This window comes from Otolemur garnettii, unplaced genomic scaffold (genome assembly GCF_000181295.1).
Source record: "Otolemur garnettii isolate 467f Iridium unplaced genomic scaffold, OtoGar3 scaffold00229, whole genome shotgun sequence".
Lineage (NCBI taxonomy): Eukaryota > Metazoa > Chordata > Mammalia > Primates > Galagidae > Otolemur > Otolemur garnettii.
Window position 1 is genome coordinate 1,373,485 of NW_003852624.1, and position 11,199 is coordinate 1,384,683.

The 11,199-nt window shown below is 42.4% G+C and overlaps 1 protein-coding gene across 1 annotated transcript in view; it reads right to left on the bottom strand.

Moving 5' to 3' along the window:
* PTPN14 (protein tyrosine phosphatase, non-receptor type 14) overlaps positions 1–11,199 on the bottom strand; it is a 177,468-nt gene that overhangs the window by 106,824 nt on the left and 59,445 nt on the right. The window lies entirely within an intron of this gene.

Below are 11,199 nucleotides of genomic sequence, written 5' to 3' on the forward strand. Positions count from 1 at the left end.
CAATGCCATCAATAAGACTTAAAAAAGAAAACAAAACAGAAAAATTCATCTTGAATATCCATATCCCTTTGGATTTTGTAATGTACTTCAACAATTAATTTTGATGATAAACAAAAATGATTTTTTTCAAATGCATATGTTCTGACTAAGATTGCAATGATATAACTACATTTTTACAACTAGAATGTCATAGAAAAAATATCCATATTCAAATTTTTTTTTTTTTTTTTTTTTTTTTTTTTTGGCCGGGGCCAGGTTTGAACCTGCCACCTCCAGTATATGGGGCCAGCACTCTACTCCTTTGAGCTACAGGAGCTGCCCAGCTTCTTAAATGTTTTATTTAAAAATAGAAAGGCAAAGAATGAACCCTAATATAAACTATGAACTCTGGGTGATGATGATGCGTCAGTGCAGGTTCATAATTGTAGCAAAGGTATCACTTTGGTCTGGGATACGGACGAGGGGACACTGGGAGGGGGTTGGCTAAAGTATACAGTTTTGCTTATCTACTCAAGTAAACAACATCAAGCTACAATTGCTGATGACAGCCATTCATATCAATTAAAGCAACTTTATAAAAAAAACAAAGATGGGAAAACAATGCTGATTCCTCATTTTTTTCCCCAAGACAAACAGTAATTTTTCCTAATTTCAAAACAATGTGCTAATTCTCCTTTTCCTAGGTGCATTCTAGAAAGAAAAGTAGCAAGTCATAAAAGAATTAGATGTTTGCTCTTCAGAGATAAGAGTAATTTGGATACAAAGCACCAGGGGGACAGGGAAAGTGCCTCTAACTCTCTGGACTATCCAGCTTCCAGGGTCGTTGTCTCAATAAAGCAACTGGAAATTGAAAGTTAAAGGGGACAGTGAGGACAGACGCTCATTGGACTTAAGAAGGGAGATCTGCAGTTGAGCTGAGACGTCCCCCTGAGATCCGAGGGCTCCTGGAGAGACACCTGTGCAGGTAGGTGTAACCAGAGAGGCCCGGATGGAAAGACAAATCACTTATCTTCTCTCAGCCCTCAGTTTATTCCTCTATGAAGATTAATATCTACCCCACCTATTTATGGGGAGTGAGGAAATGTTCCTAGTGAGCACTCAGTAGGTGTGGATACATTCCTTCCTCTTCCTCTCTAGGTCTGCTCAAAGGATAGCCAAGCAGTTGTGCAGAGGACCTTAAGGGCAACGAATCCAGAGGTCAACAGGAAGCTATGCCCATCCCACGAGAAAACTGACCAAGGGTAAAAAGCTGAACCACGCACTCCCCAGCCCGAGCACTGCTACCTAGTTATTCCTAAAACTCTGGCACCTGAAACATCAAGGAGATAATCCTCAGACTAAAAGTTCCCTAAGAGCCCACCCTGAGTGGGAACATTTCTTTTTTTTTTTTTTTTTTTTTGAGACAGAGTCTCACTATGTCACCTTGGGCAGAGTGCCGTAGCATCACAGCTCACAGCTCACAGCAACCTTAAACTCTTGGGCTTAAGTGATTCTCTTGCCTCAGCCTCCCAAGTAGCTGGGACTATAGGCGCCCGCCACAATGCCCGGCTATTTTTTTGTTGGTTGTCATTATTGCTTACTAGGCCCAGGCCCGGGTTTGTACCTGCCAGCCTGGGTGTATGTGGTGGGCACCCTAACCACTCAGCTACAGATGCTGAGCCATGAATGGGGAAAGTTTCTTATCCTAGCCAATCAGATATGTATAGAGTCTAGTGTTGCCAGTTGTCCTTTTCTCCACTAGAAACTTGATCCCAAATTCTTGTGGCCTTATAATCCCTAAGGCTGTGTCTCTACAGCTTCTGGCACATCACAGTCCCTCTCATGCTACAGTAACTCCTGAATATGTCTCAGCTCCCCAGCTGGATCCTCCAGGGCAAGACCCATGTCAGAGGCTGCTCTGTGGCCTCCTATAATCATAAAATGGGGCTTTGTACAAGGCAGGAAGCTAAATAGATGTTTGCCATCGTGATAAAAGATAGAATGAATCCTGAGACGGTTGAGTTTCTGACACTAACAGAGGGCAGGAGTCTCCAGGGTGACCTCAATGACTTTTCAAATTATTTGAGGAATTTGGAGCCTTACATGTGTCTGACTTTTCAGACATTAAGAGAGGGTTATAAATGGGGTGTGGTGGTGCGTGCCTTAGAATCCCACATCAGGAGGCTGAAGCAGGAGGATCACTTGGGCTCAGGAGTTTGAGATCAGCCTAAATAAGAATAAGACCCCCATCTTTACTAAAAACAGAAAAATTAGCTGGGCATTGTGGCAGGTGCCTGTGGTGCCAGACACTTGGGAGGCTAAGGCAGGAGGACTGCTGAGGCTGATGCCACAGCACTCTAGCCTGAGTAACAAAGTGAGACTCTGCCTCAAGATAAAAATTAAAAAATCAGAGTTAAAAAACATAAAGCAAAGACAGCTTTTTCATAATATGTACAGAAAAAGTCATTTGACAAATGAAATAAATTTTTGAATACAATAGGTAAGAAGTGAGGAGACCATTAGCAAATACCAACTATTCCTCTTGACTGAATTACCTGCAGAGGGCAATGAAGACAGGAGTTCAAATCCAAACCTGACGCATGACCCTCACACTTTCTTTTTACTTCCTATGCTATTTTAGGCATACTTGACTTTTCTTTTCTAAAGGTTAAGTTCTGAAATCACCAAGAGAAACTGCTACTGAGCTGTAGCCTGTATTTACCAACAGTGTCTGGAATTCCCTATCATTGCTCTCCAAGCACACCTCACAGCACTGTGTATGTAACCTTGGGCTGGATATAAGAAAGGAAAATGGTTGCAACTAGTCCATTCTGTGTACAGACCAGCACAAGGCACAGCCCAGTTCTGTCAAGTATTATACTATACCATTCTCTTAAAGAGAAGTTAAAAAGGAGTTGGAGAGGACAGCAAAGAAAAAAATATTGAAAAGGTCTACTCTGGGGTGGCACCTATAGCTCAGCGGGTAGGGCGCCGGCCACATACACCAAGGCTAGCGGGTTCAAACTCGGTGTGGGCCAGCTAAAACAACAATGACAACTGCAACAAAAAAAATAGCTGGGCGTTGTGGCGGGCACCTGTAGTCCCAGCTACTTGGGAGGCAGAGGCAGGAGAATCACTTCAGCCCAAGAGTTTGAGGTTGCTGTGAGCAATGACTCCAGGGCACTCTTCTCAAGGTGACAGCTTGAAACTCCATCTCAAAAGAAAAAAAAAAAAAAGAAAGGAAAAAGAAAATGTCTACTCTGATTTCTCCTTTAAAAAGAGCAGAAAGGAAGTTAATTTTGTGAAAAATAGATTATTAGTTTCTTTGATTAGAGCTTATATAGTACCTAAGTCATATCCACGTATCAACTTATTTTTAGCTAAGTAAAGTTTCTGCACAAGGTTTAAGACAAAAGCCCTCAATTTCAGTTGCTAAAGAAAATAACTGCAAGAAAAACTTAAGAAGACACATTTGAAAATTCCATTATTTTCCACTTATTCACTTTCAAACATCTAGTATTGAGACAGAAATTTGTTCCAAAACACATTTTCCAGCTTTCTTGTGCACTAGCCATCCAGATGACCTTTAAAACCTTTCTTCAGCCATATCTGAAATTCCGAGATTCCTGCTGTAGTGTGTTCATTTACACTGATACATACTCATTTACCTCACCGGTGGGGTGGCCACACGGCAACCTCAGCTATGCAGAACTCAGCGGACAACAACGGGGCCGACACATCCTCGCAGCTGCCAGCCACCCTCAACTTGTTCACTCTGACTTTCCATACAGTTCCTGGGAGCTTCTCAGCTTTGCTTCTTGGCCCACAACAGATTTCAAAGAGACGAGAGGCTTTTACAGACAAGCACCTTGACATGGGATAAAACTGGCAATAAGGGAGGGGGCAGGTCAATGCTTAAACTGAGCCTCCACCGCAGAGGAGGTTATGTTCAAATGCCCTGTAGTGAACGGGAGTAATTAAATAATATCCAGCATCATCTGCTTAAGAAAGTAGAAAATAAATACATTTTAAGCAAATTCCATCCATGGTGGTTAAAAACAACAATCACGCCCTCGAGCGGGGGAGGCCTCCATAACCTGCAATCACTTCCCCCTAAGTGGTGGCTCTGTCTTGTACTTCTCCACAACTAAGCAGCAAACCAGCTCCATGAACTATTGGGGGGGCAGGGGGGTCGCTGTAAGAGACAATCTTGTGGAAGGACAAGTTAGTTTGAAAAAAATCACCCCCTCCAGGTTACTGTTCAAAAAGATCATTTCCCTGCCCCCCCCCACCCCACTTTGATGACTACGGCCTTGAGATGTCTACAGAGACATGGTTTTTTCCACAAGAAGGAACTTGAAACATGCGAGTTTTCATTTTTCACCTTATTAAAACTTTTCTCATAAGGCATTCACAGTACATCCTGAGTATTACGGACAAAATAATGTCTGGAATTTGCTTTAAAAATCACAAGGATGGGGGAATTGGGCGGGAAAACAAATTAGGCAGTATGGCCATGCGCTGACAGCTCTCGAAGGTGGGACACTGTGTCAGGGGTCACAGTATTCTCTACAGCTTTTTATGGGTCTGAAATTTCCATAATAACACGCTGAACTTTTTTAATGCAAAATACTGCTCAAATGATACCTTGCAAAATAGCCTAGTAAAAAGAAGCAACAGTGCCTACTTCGTAGAGGTACGTTATAGACAAAAAGGGGTCAGAATTTTCCCTCCAACCTACCTCCTCTGTCCTTCCAAAATAAAACTCACACTTAGCTAGATCAAACTGAACAGCCATAGTTTTTGGCTTTGTTTTTAAAACATAGCAGAAAAAAAAAATTTCTTTGTAGCTAAAACAAGAAGTTGTTTCAAATGTAAAGAATAATCAGCCGGGCATAAAGTGAGGGATTCTTCCCCATCCAGTTGCATAATCAATTCCATCAGAATACCTGACTCTGGTTTACTTCTCCAACGAGCTTTGTCTATAAATGCCAGGAATGCTCTGTCCTAAGATACTCCACCCTTCTTTGAGAGATGTGGAATCTGCAACTCTCCGACTCCAGTTTTTTTGCTATCCGTATCTATAGCCACAGTGCTATGTGTCCTGGAATGTAGGAGCTAATTACACCCAGGAACCAGAATGGGAGATCCCCACAAGGGTCAGAGCACTAAGGTGGGGATAATGAACACCCACATTCATGAAGCACACAGAGTGACAGAGGCACTCTGCTGACCATTATCTTCATTATCTTCAAAGCCCCAGGAGAGGGATGTTCTTATTATCCCATTTTACAGACTAGGGCACCGAGGCTAAAGAGGTGAAAGAACTTGCCCAAGATCACAGTGACTAAGGTCAAGTTCACAACCCAGAGCTCTATCTGACCCCGTGTGCTTACCTAATGAATCATGCTGGTAATACACAGGAAGGGAATTAGGAGCTCTCACCTAGTGATATAAAAGTAACAGTAGCAGCAGCCTATCTTTGCTCACCCCCTGTAGAAGTCACTTGGATATGGCACAGATGGACCCTGAAGCTGGGTCTTCAGCCCTAGAGGCTGCTCTGCCCAGAGGGCACAGGGGCAGACTCAGGGTCCCCCCAACACGTCACCCCCAGTGCCTCTTACCCAGATGGTTCTCTGACTGCACCACTCTGTGCTGCAGAGTGGGAGCGTCCAGCCCAGCATGTTGTACAGAACCTCTTCTTTAAAGGAAAATTTGAAAACCCAATCATAAAAGCAACTAGAGAGGTTTCCAGCCGAGGCGGATGACTCACCTGTCAAAGCAAAGGGAACTCGCTGAAGGTAAACACACCTTCATCTACTTGCTTCACTCCTTTTCTCTGGAGAGGTGAGCCCTGAAAGGGCAGAAGTGGCAAACAGGGGCTCTTCATGAGAGGCAGTGGCCGGTGGCCTGTGACCTCCCTCCCCAGCAAAGCTTTCCACACCTCCCCTTTCCCTGTTTCCTTCCTATCCGTGCCTGAGTGAACTTCCTCAGCTTCCCTCACAGGCCCAGGGTGTCACTTCCTACCAAACACCCAGCAGAGTGGCCAAGTGGCTCTGCCAATTCTGTCGGGTCTGAACGTCCCACCTCATTCACAGGTTCCTCTACCCCCCAGTGAGCCCCACCCAGATGTAGATTCACTTCCGAAAATAAGCCGTTCCCAGGCCCCACAACCATGGCTCAGAAGCTGCCTCCTTCCTAACACGGGAGTAATAACACCACGTACCACCCAGAGTTCTTAGGAAGGTTAAATGAGTTAGGAATACGTAAATTCCCAGCAGATAGCAAGCACGACTTATGTATCTGCTCTCACTGCCGTTATTATTGTCGATATTCCACTGGACACTACAGAAAGCCCAAAGAAACACATTGGCCACAAGTACCACAACCACAAAACTTCCTCCCAATAAGCCAAATAGTTACAAAGCAGAGAATTTTTAAAAGTTAGGCTATTCACCATAAGAAGACAAAACATAAAAGCAAAATAAGCAATTACAGGTCCCACTGACTTGTGGGTTTCAGATAGGTGATCACTCCAGTGAATCAGCCAAGCAGGCTCTATAGCAGTGGTTCTCAACCTTCCTACTGCAGCGGCCATTTAATATAGTTCCAGTGGGTCATGACCCACAGGTCAAGAACTGCTGCTCTCTAGTGTTATGGTGTAATGGGCCTGGCACGGTGGCTCAAACTGTAATCCTAGCACTCTGGGAGGCCAAGGCAGGAGGATCGATTGAAGTCAGGAGTTTGAGACCAACCTGAGCAGAAGCAAGACTCTGCCTCTACCAAAAACAGAAAAAGTAACTGGGCATGATGGTGTGAACCTGTAGTCCCATCTACTCAGGAGGCTGAGGCAGGAGGATGGCTTGAGCCCATTAGTTTGAGGTTACAGTGTGCTAGGATGACACCACTGCACTCTAGCTAGTGTGACAGAGTGAGACCCTGTCTCAAAAAAAGAAAAAAAGAAATAAGGTGTTACAACGTAATCACTTCTCCAGTGCCAAGCTGAATCAGATAGAAGAATGAAAACAGGTATGAACTAGTGTCAGCTGTTAGAAGAGTTGTATAATCCCAACTGATGTAACCAAATTTTAATTACTAATGGCAGGGGAGGGGGAGCTTCTGAACAGAGATGTTTGTGCCACTTAATAAAGGTAGACTACATGTACACACATGCCCCACAAACTCACCACGACTATCCTTTCTTCTCTCTGTCCTCTGCCCTATAAAGACAAACGCAGCACACATACATACCCCACACCATTTAAGTGGGCACTTGGAACAACTTATGTTGTACTAAGCAGCTCTCCACGGCCTCACAAAAAAAAAGAACCTGTCACCCGCCAGCACTGTACCTTTACTGCTGTGAAAGCACCGTGTTAGCATAGTATCATTCCTTTTACCATTGGTGACCTCAAAAGATTTGCTCAGCTGCTTGCATCAGCGCTGAACAAGCCTGGGCCTCTGGAGACAAGATGCTGCAGGCGGAGTTGGCTCTGCAGCCCTGCAAGGTGTGCGTATACTCAGGAACAGGAGGGCAAATGGCAAGGGCTTCGGTGTGCAAGTGGGGCTCTTTGCTTTTAAAAACTCAAAGACTTGAACATGTACAATTTCTAACAAATGTGCACCTAACAACTATAGCAAATCCAACACAGAGTAAACCTAGTTCAAGAGGCTTCCTTCGCTCTTCCTATTTCCACCTACATTTCAGGATTCTAAGGATTTCAAACCTCCCTGGAAATAAAACATCACTTACTAACATTTGTGCACAGAAGCTAAGAAATCCCTGGGAAAATAAATACATAGCTGTTTTTCGATTAGTCTGAAAGAGGGCAGAAACCAACAAAGTCCTGTACAGCTTTTGCAACCCCAAATCCCTTTACACTATAATAAGCACATACCCTGACTCAGCAATGCCACTTTGGAGAAACTTTCAATAGAAAAAAAGCAACAAATCTTAAAGGTATGTATACGCATGCTGCAGTAAACATCGTCTCTGACAGAGGGTGGAGACTGGTGACCACCTACCTCCCCAGAATAGATAATTCAAACACATTTTGGCATATCCACTTTACTTAGGGTATTATAAAGTTATAAATAATTCATTAAATCTCTATTGCCTGAGCTATTCTTCTGATGGGCTGCTAAGTAGGAAAAGCTGCAGAGTAACACGTACAGCAAAAACTCATCATGCTGTGTGTGTCTACATTTGGGTGAGTTTGGAGAGAGCCCCGAACATCTCCATCCTCAAAGAGATGAAAGGAAGAGCAGGAAGAAACATCTACTGTCCTTTTATACCATCTTTGGATTATTAATGTTATTAGAAAACCACTCAATAATGTTGACTCCTCCTAAATACCATATGTATGAAAATTTGGAAGAAGTGTTCCTCCAGCAGCTGTAGTACAGCGGCTTTATTTATTATTTTAGCTATAATGGAATTTAAATGGTTACTTTGCATCAAGAATTGTACCTAACATTTTTGCATGCCTTATCTCACTTAATTTCCACAATCCCAATTAATAGATAAAGAAAGAGGCTATATAAACTGGCCAAAGTTCCAGAGCTCACAGGTGGCTGAGGCTGGCTCCAAAGCCTGGTCTTTTACCCTTAGGTTCTATCAGATGAACCTTGGCCCTATGTGCCCCTTGACAAATAACATTTAAAGCAGTCTCCTGAACCCACATGGCTTTCAGCATCATATACAATCATACATGGATTAAAGGCAAAATGTACAATGTAATATATTTGCTTTTAAAGAAACTTAGGGTCAGGCATTCCTTTTCAAAATTAGAACCTATTAAAACGATTAGAATCCTGAAACCATGAGTGTTCATTCCTTTGAATTTTGGGGGGTTGGACATGTGACTCTTTTTCTATTTTAAGTAAAAAACTATAATAATCTTTAATATTTTCTGATTATAAATTTGTTACAAGAATATTGGAAAGTACAGAAAACTAAACGGAAAAACATCACCCAGAGAGAACCAATGTTAAAACTGTTGCATATTTTGGGTGGCATCTGTGGCTCAAAAGGGTAGGGTGTTGGCCCCATATGCCGGAGGTGGGGGGATTCAAGCCCAGCCCTGGCAAAAAAGTTACATATTTTATCCTGTGCTTTTAATTAAGTATATGTTTTATTCATTTATATGACTGGGATTGTACTACCTAGTACGTTTTCAATTTTTATGATTACTATGTATTATTTTCCTGTACTACAAAAAAGTTTTCAAAAACTTTTAACTATTGCATAATATTCTGCGTGTAGAGCACCAAATATTTAGCCATTCTCTATTGTTCAGAAGTTAGTTTAGGTCTAAATTTTTGCTATTGTTTAAAAAGAGATGCCTATACCTCAGATTCTTTGTGTACAGATTTTTAATGACTGTCATCAAGTCAAAAGCTGTGTATTTTTAAAAGTATCTTAATGTATACTCCTAAACTGCTTCTCAAATTACTGTCAAATGCAGAAGCTATGATAAATTGCTATAGCTTCTATTTCACCTGTAAAATGAATGAAATGATGGATTTTCTTAAGTATGTCAATTTAAAAATGCACAGTATAAAACAGAAAGGAGGCTTGGTACCAGTAGCTCAGTGGTTACAGTGACAGCCACATACACCAGGGCTGGTGGGTTTGAGCCCAGACCAAGCCCGCTAAACAATGACAACTACAATAAAATAAAATAAATAACCAGGCATTGTGGAGGGCACCTGTAGTTCCCAGCTACTTAGGAGGATGAGGCAAGAGAATCGCTTAAGCCCAAGAGTTTGAGGTTGCTGTGACCGGTGACCCCATGGTATTCTAAGGAGAGTAACACAGTGAGACTGTCTCAAAAAAAAAAAAAAAAACAGAAAGGAATCATACTTGGAGTCAAAAACAAAACAAAACAAATCAAGTTCATGTTATGACATTTTTATCTCTCTAGATTACCTTAAACATGATTCCTTCAAGATGGCAGAAAAGCTTTAAGAAAGGAAAACTTCAACTCGAAAAAAAAATATCTCAAAGTCTCGGTGTCCTCATGTGACTGGAGCTCTAAAAGGAAGGATGCCTCCCGTACCCAGTTTGCAATGAACAGGAGAACTGTGAATCTTAGGCATGACCCTGGGTATGATCAGCCATCAAAAATGTCAACATTGCCTTTCTCAATAGCTACAATGTTGTGTCAAAGTACCTCAGCTTCACAAGTAGCAAAGCCATTCCTTTTTTTTTTTCCATCTTTCTTTTTTTTTTTGCTTTTTTTGTTGTTGCTTTCTTTTTTTGAGGCAGAATCTTACACTGTAGCTCACAGCAATATCAAACTCTTGGACCCAAGTGATCCTCCTGTCTCAGCCTTCTCAGTTGCTGGGACTACCAGTGCCCAACACAACGTCCATCTGGTTTTTCTATTTTTAGTAGAGATGGGCTCTTGCTCTTGCTCAGGCTGTCTCAAACTCCTAAGTTCAGGCGAATCCTCCCACGTCACCCTCCCAGAGTGCTAGGACTGCAGCCATAAGCCACCACGTCCTGCCAGAACAGCAGTTTCAAGGACAGCTTTTGAAAAATGTAACATGCTGCCCTTCACCAAGTGAGAACTATGGGAAATATTACTTGGGCCAAACATCAAATGACTGTACTTCCTTATATTTATACATCATTTCCTCAAAGACTATTATTCCCAGAGCATGGAATATGGTCTCTTATATTTCCCAGAGAACAAGAAAAGACACCCTCTCTGCCTACCAGTCATATGAAGTGTGAGGGAAGGCTAAGACAGCAAAGAGCAGCAGGCACGCTGGGCCACTGAGAGGAGACCAGCCCAGATAGGGGCTGCGGTGAGGACTGAACGAAAGTTCACAGCCACCATCTGGACAACGTTCTAGGGCTTAGGATACTCTACAGAGAGTGTGAAACAAAGAGGAGAAATACAGAGGTACATAATGGTACAAAAAGAAAAGAGCTCCATGTACGAGGAGGTTTTGGGTGACGATTATATCCAAACTTGACTGTAACGTCTGAAACAGAAGCAGGAAACAGTAGAGATATTTAAAGGGTAAAGAAATGTACTTACTTGTTTGTATTCTTGTGCAAACAAGTACAGCACAAGAATAAAAATGTAAATATTCTAGTTATTTCAGTATTATATGTGATTATTATTTATTTATTTATTTTTTTTTTTTTGCAGTTTTTGGCCAGGGCTGGATTTGAACCCGCCACCTCCAGCATATGGGGCCGGCGCC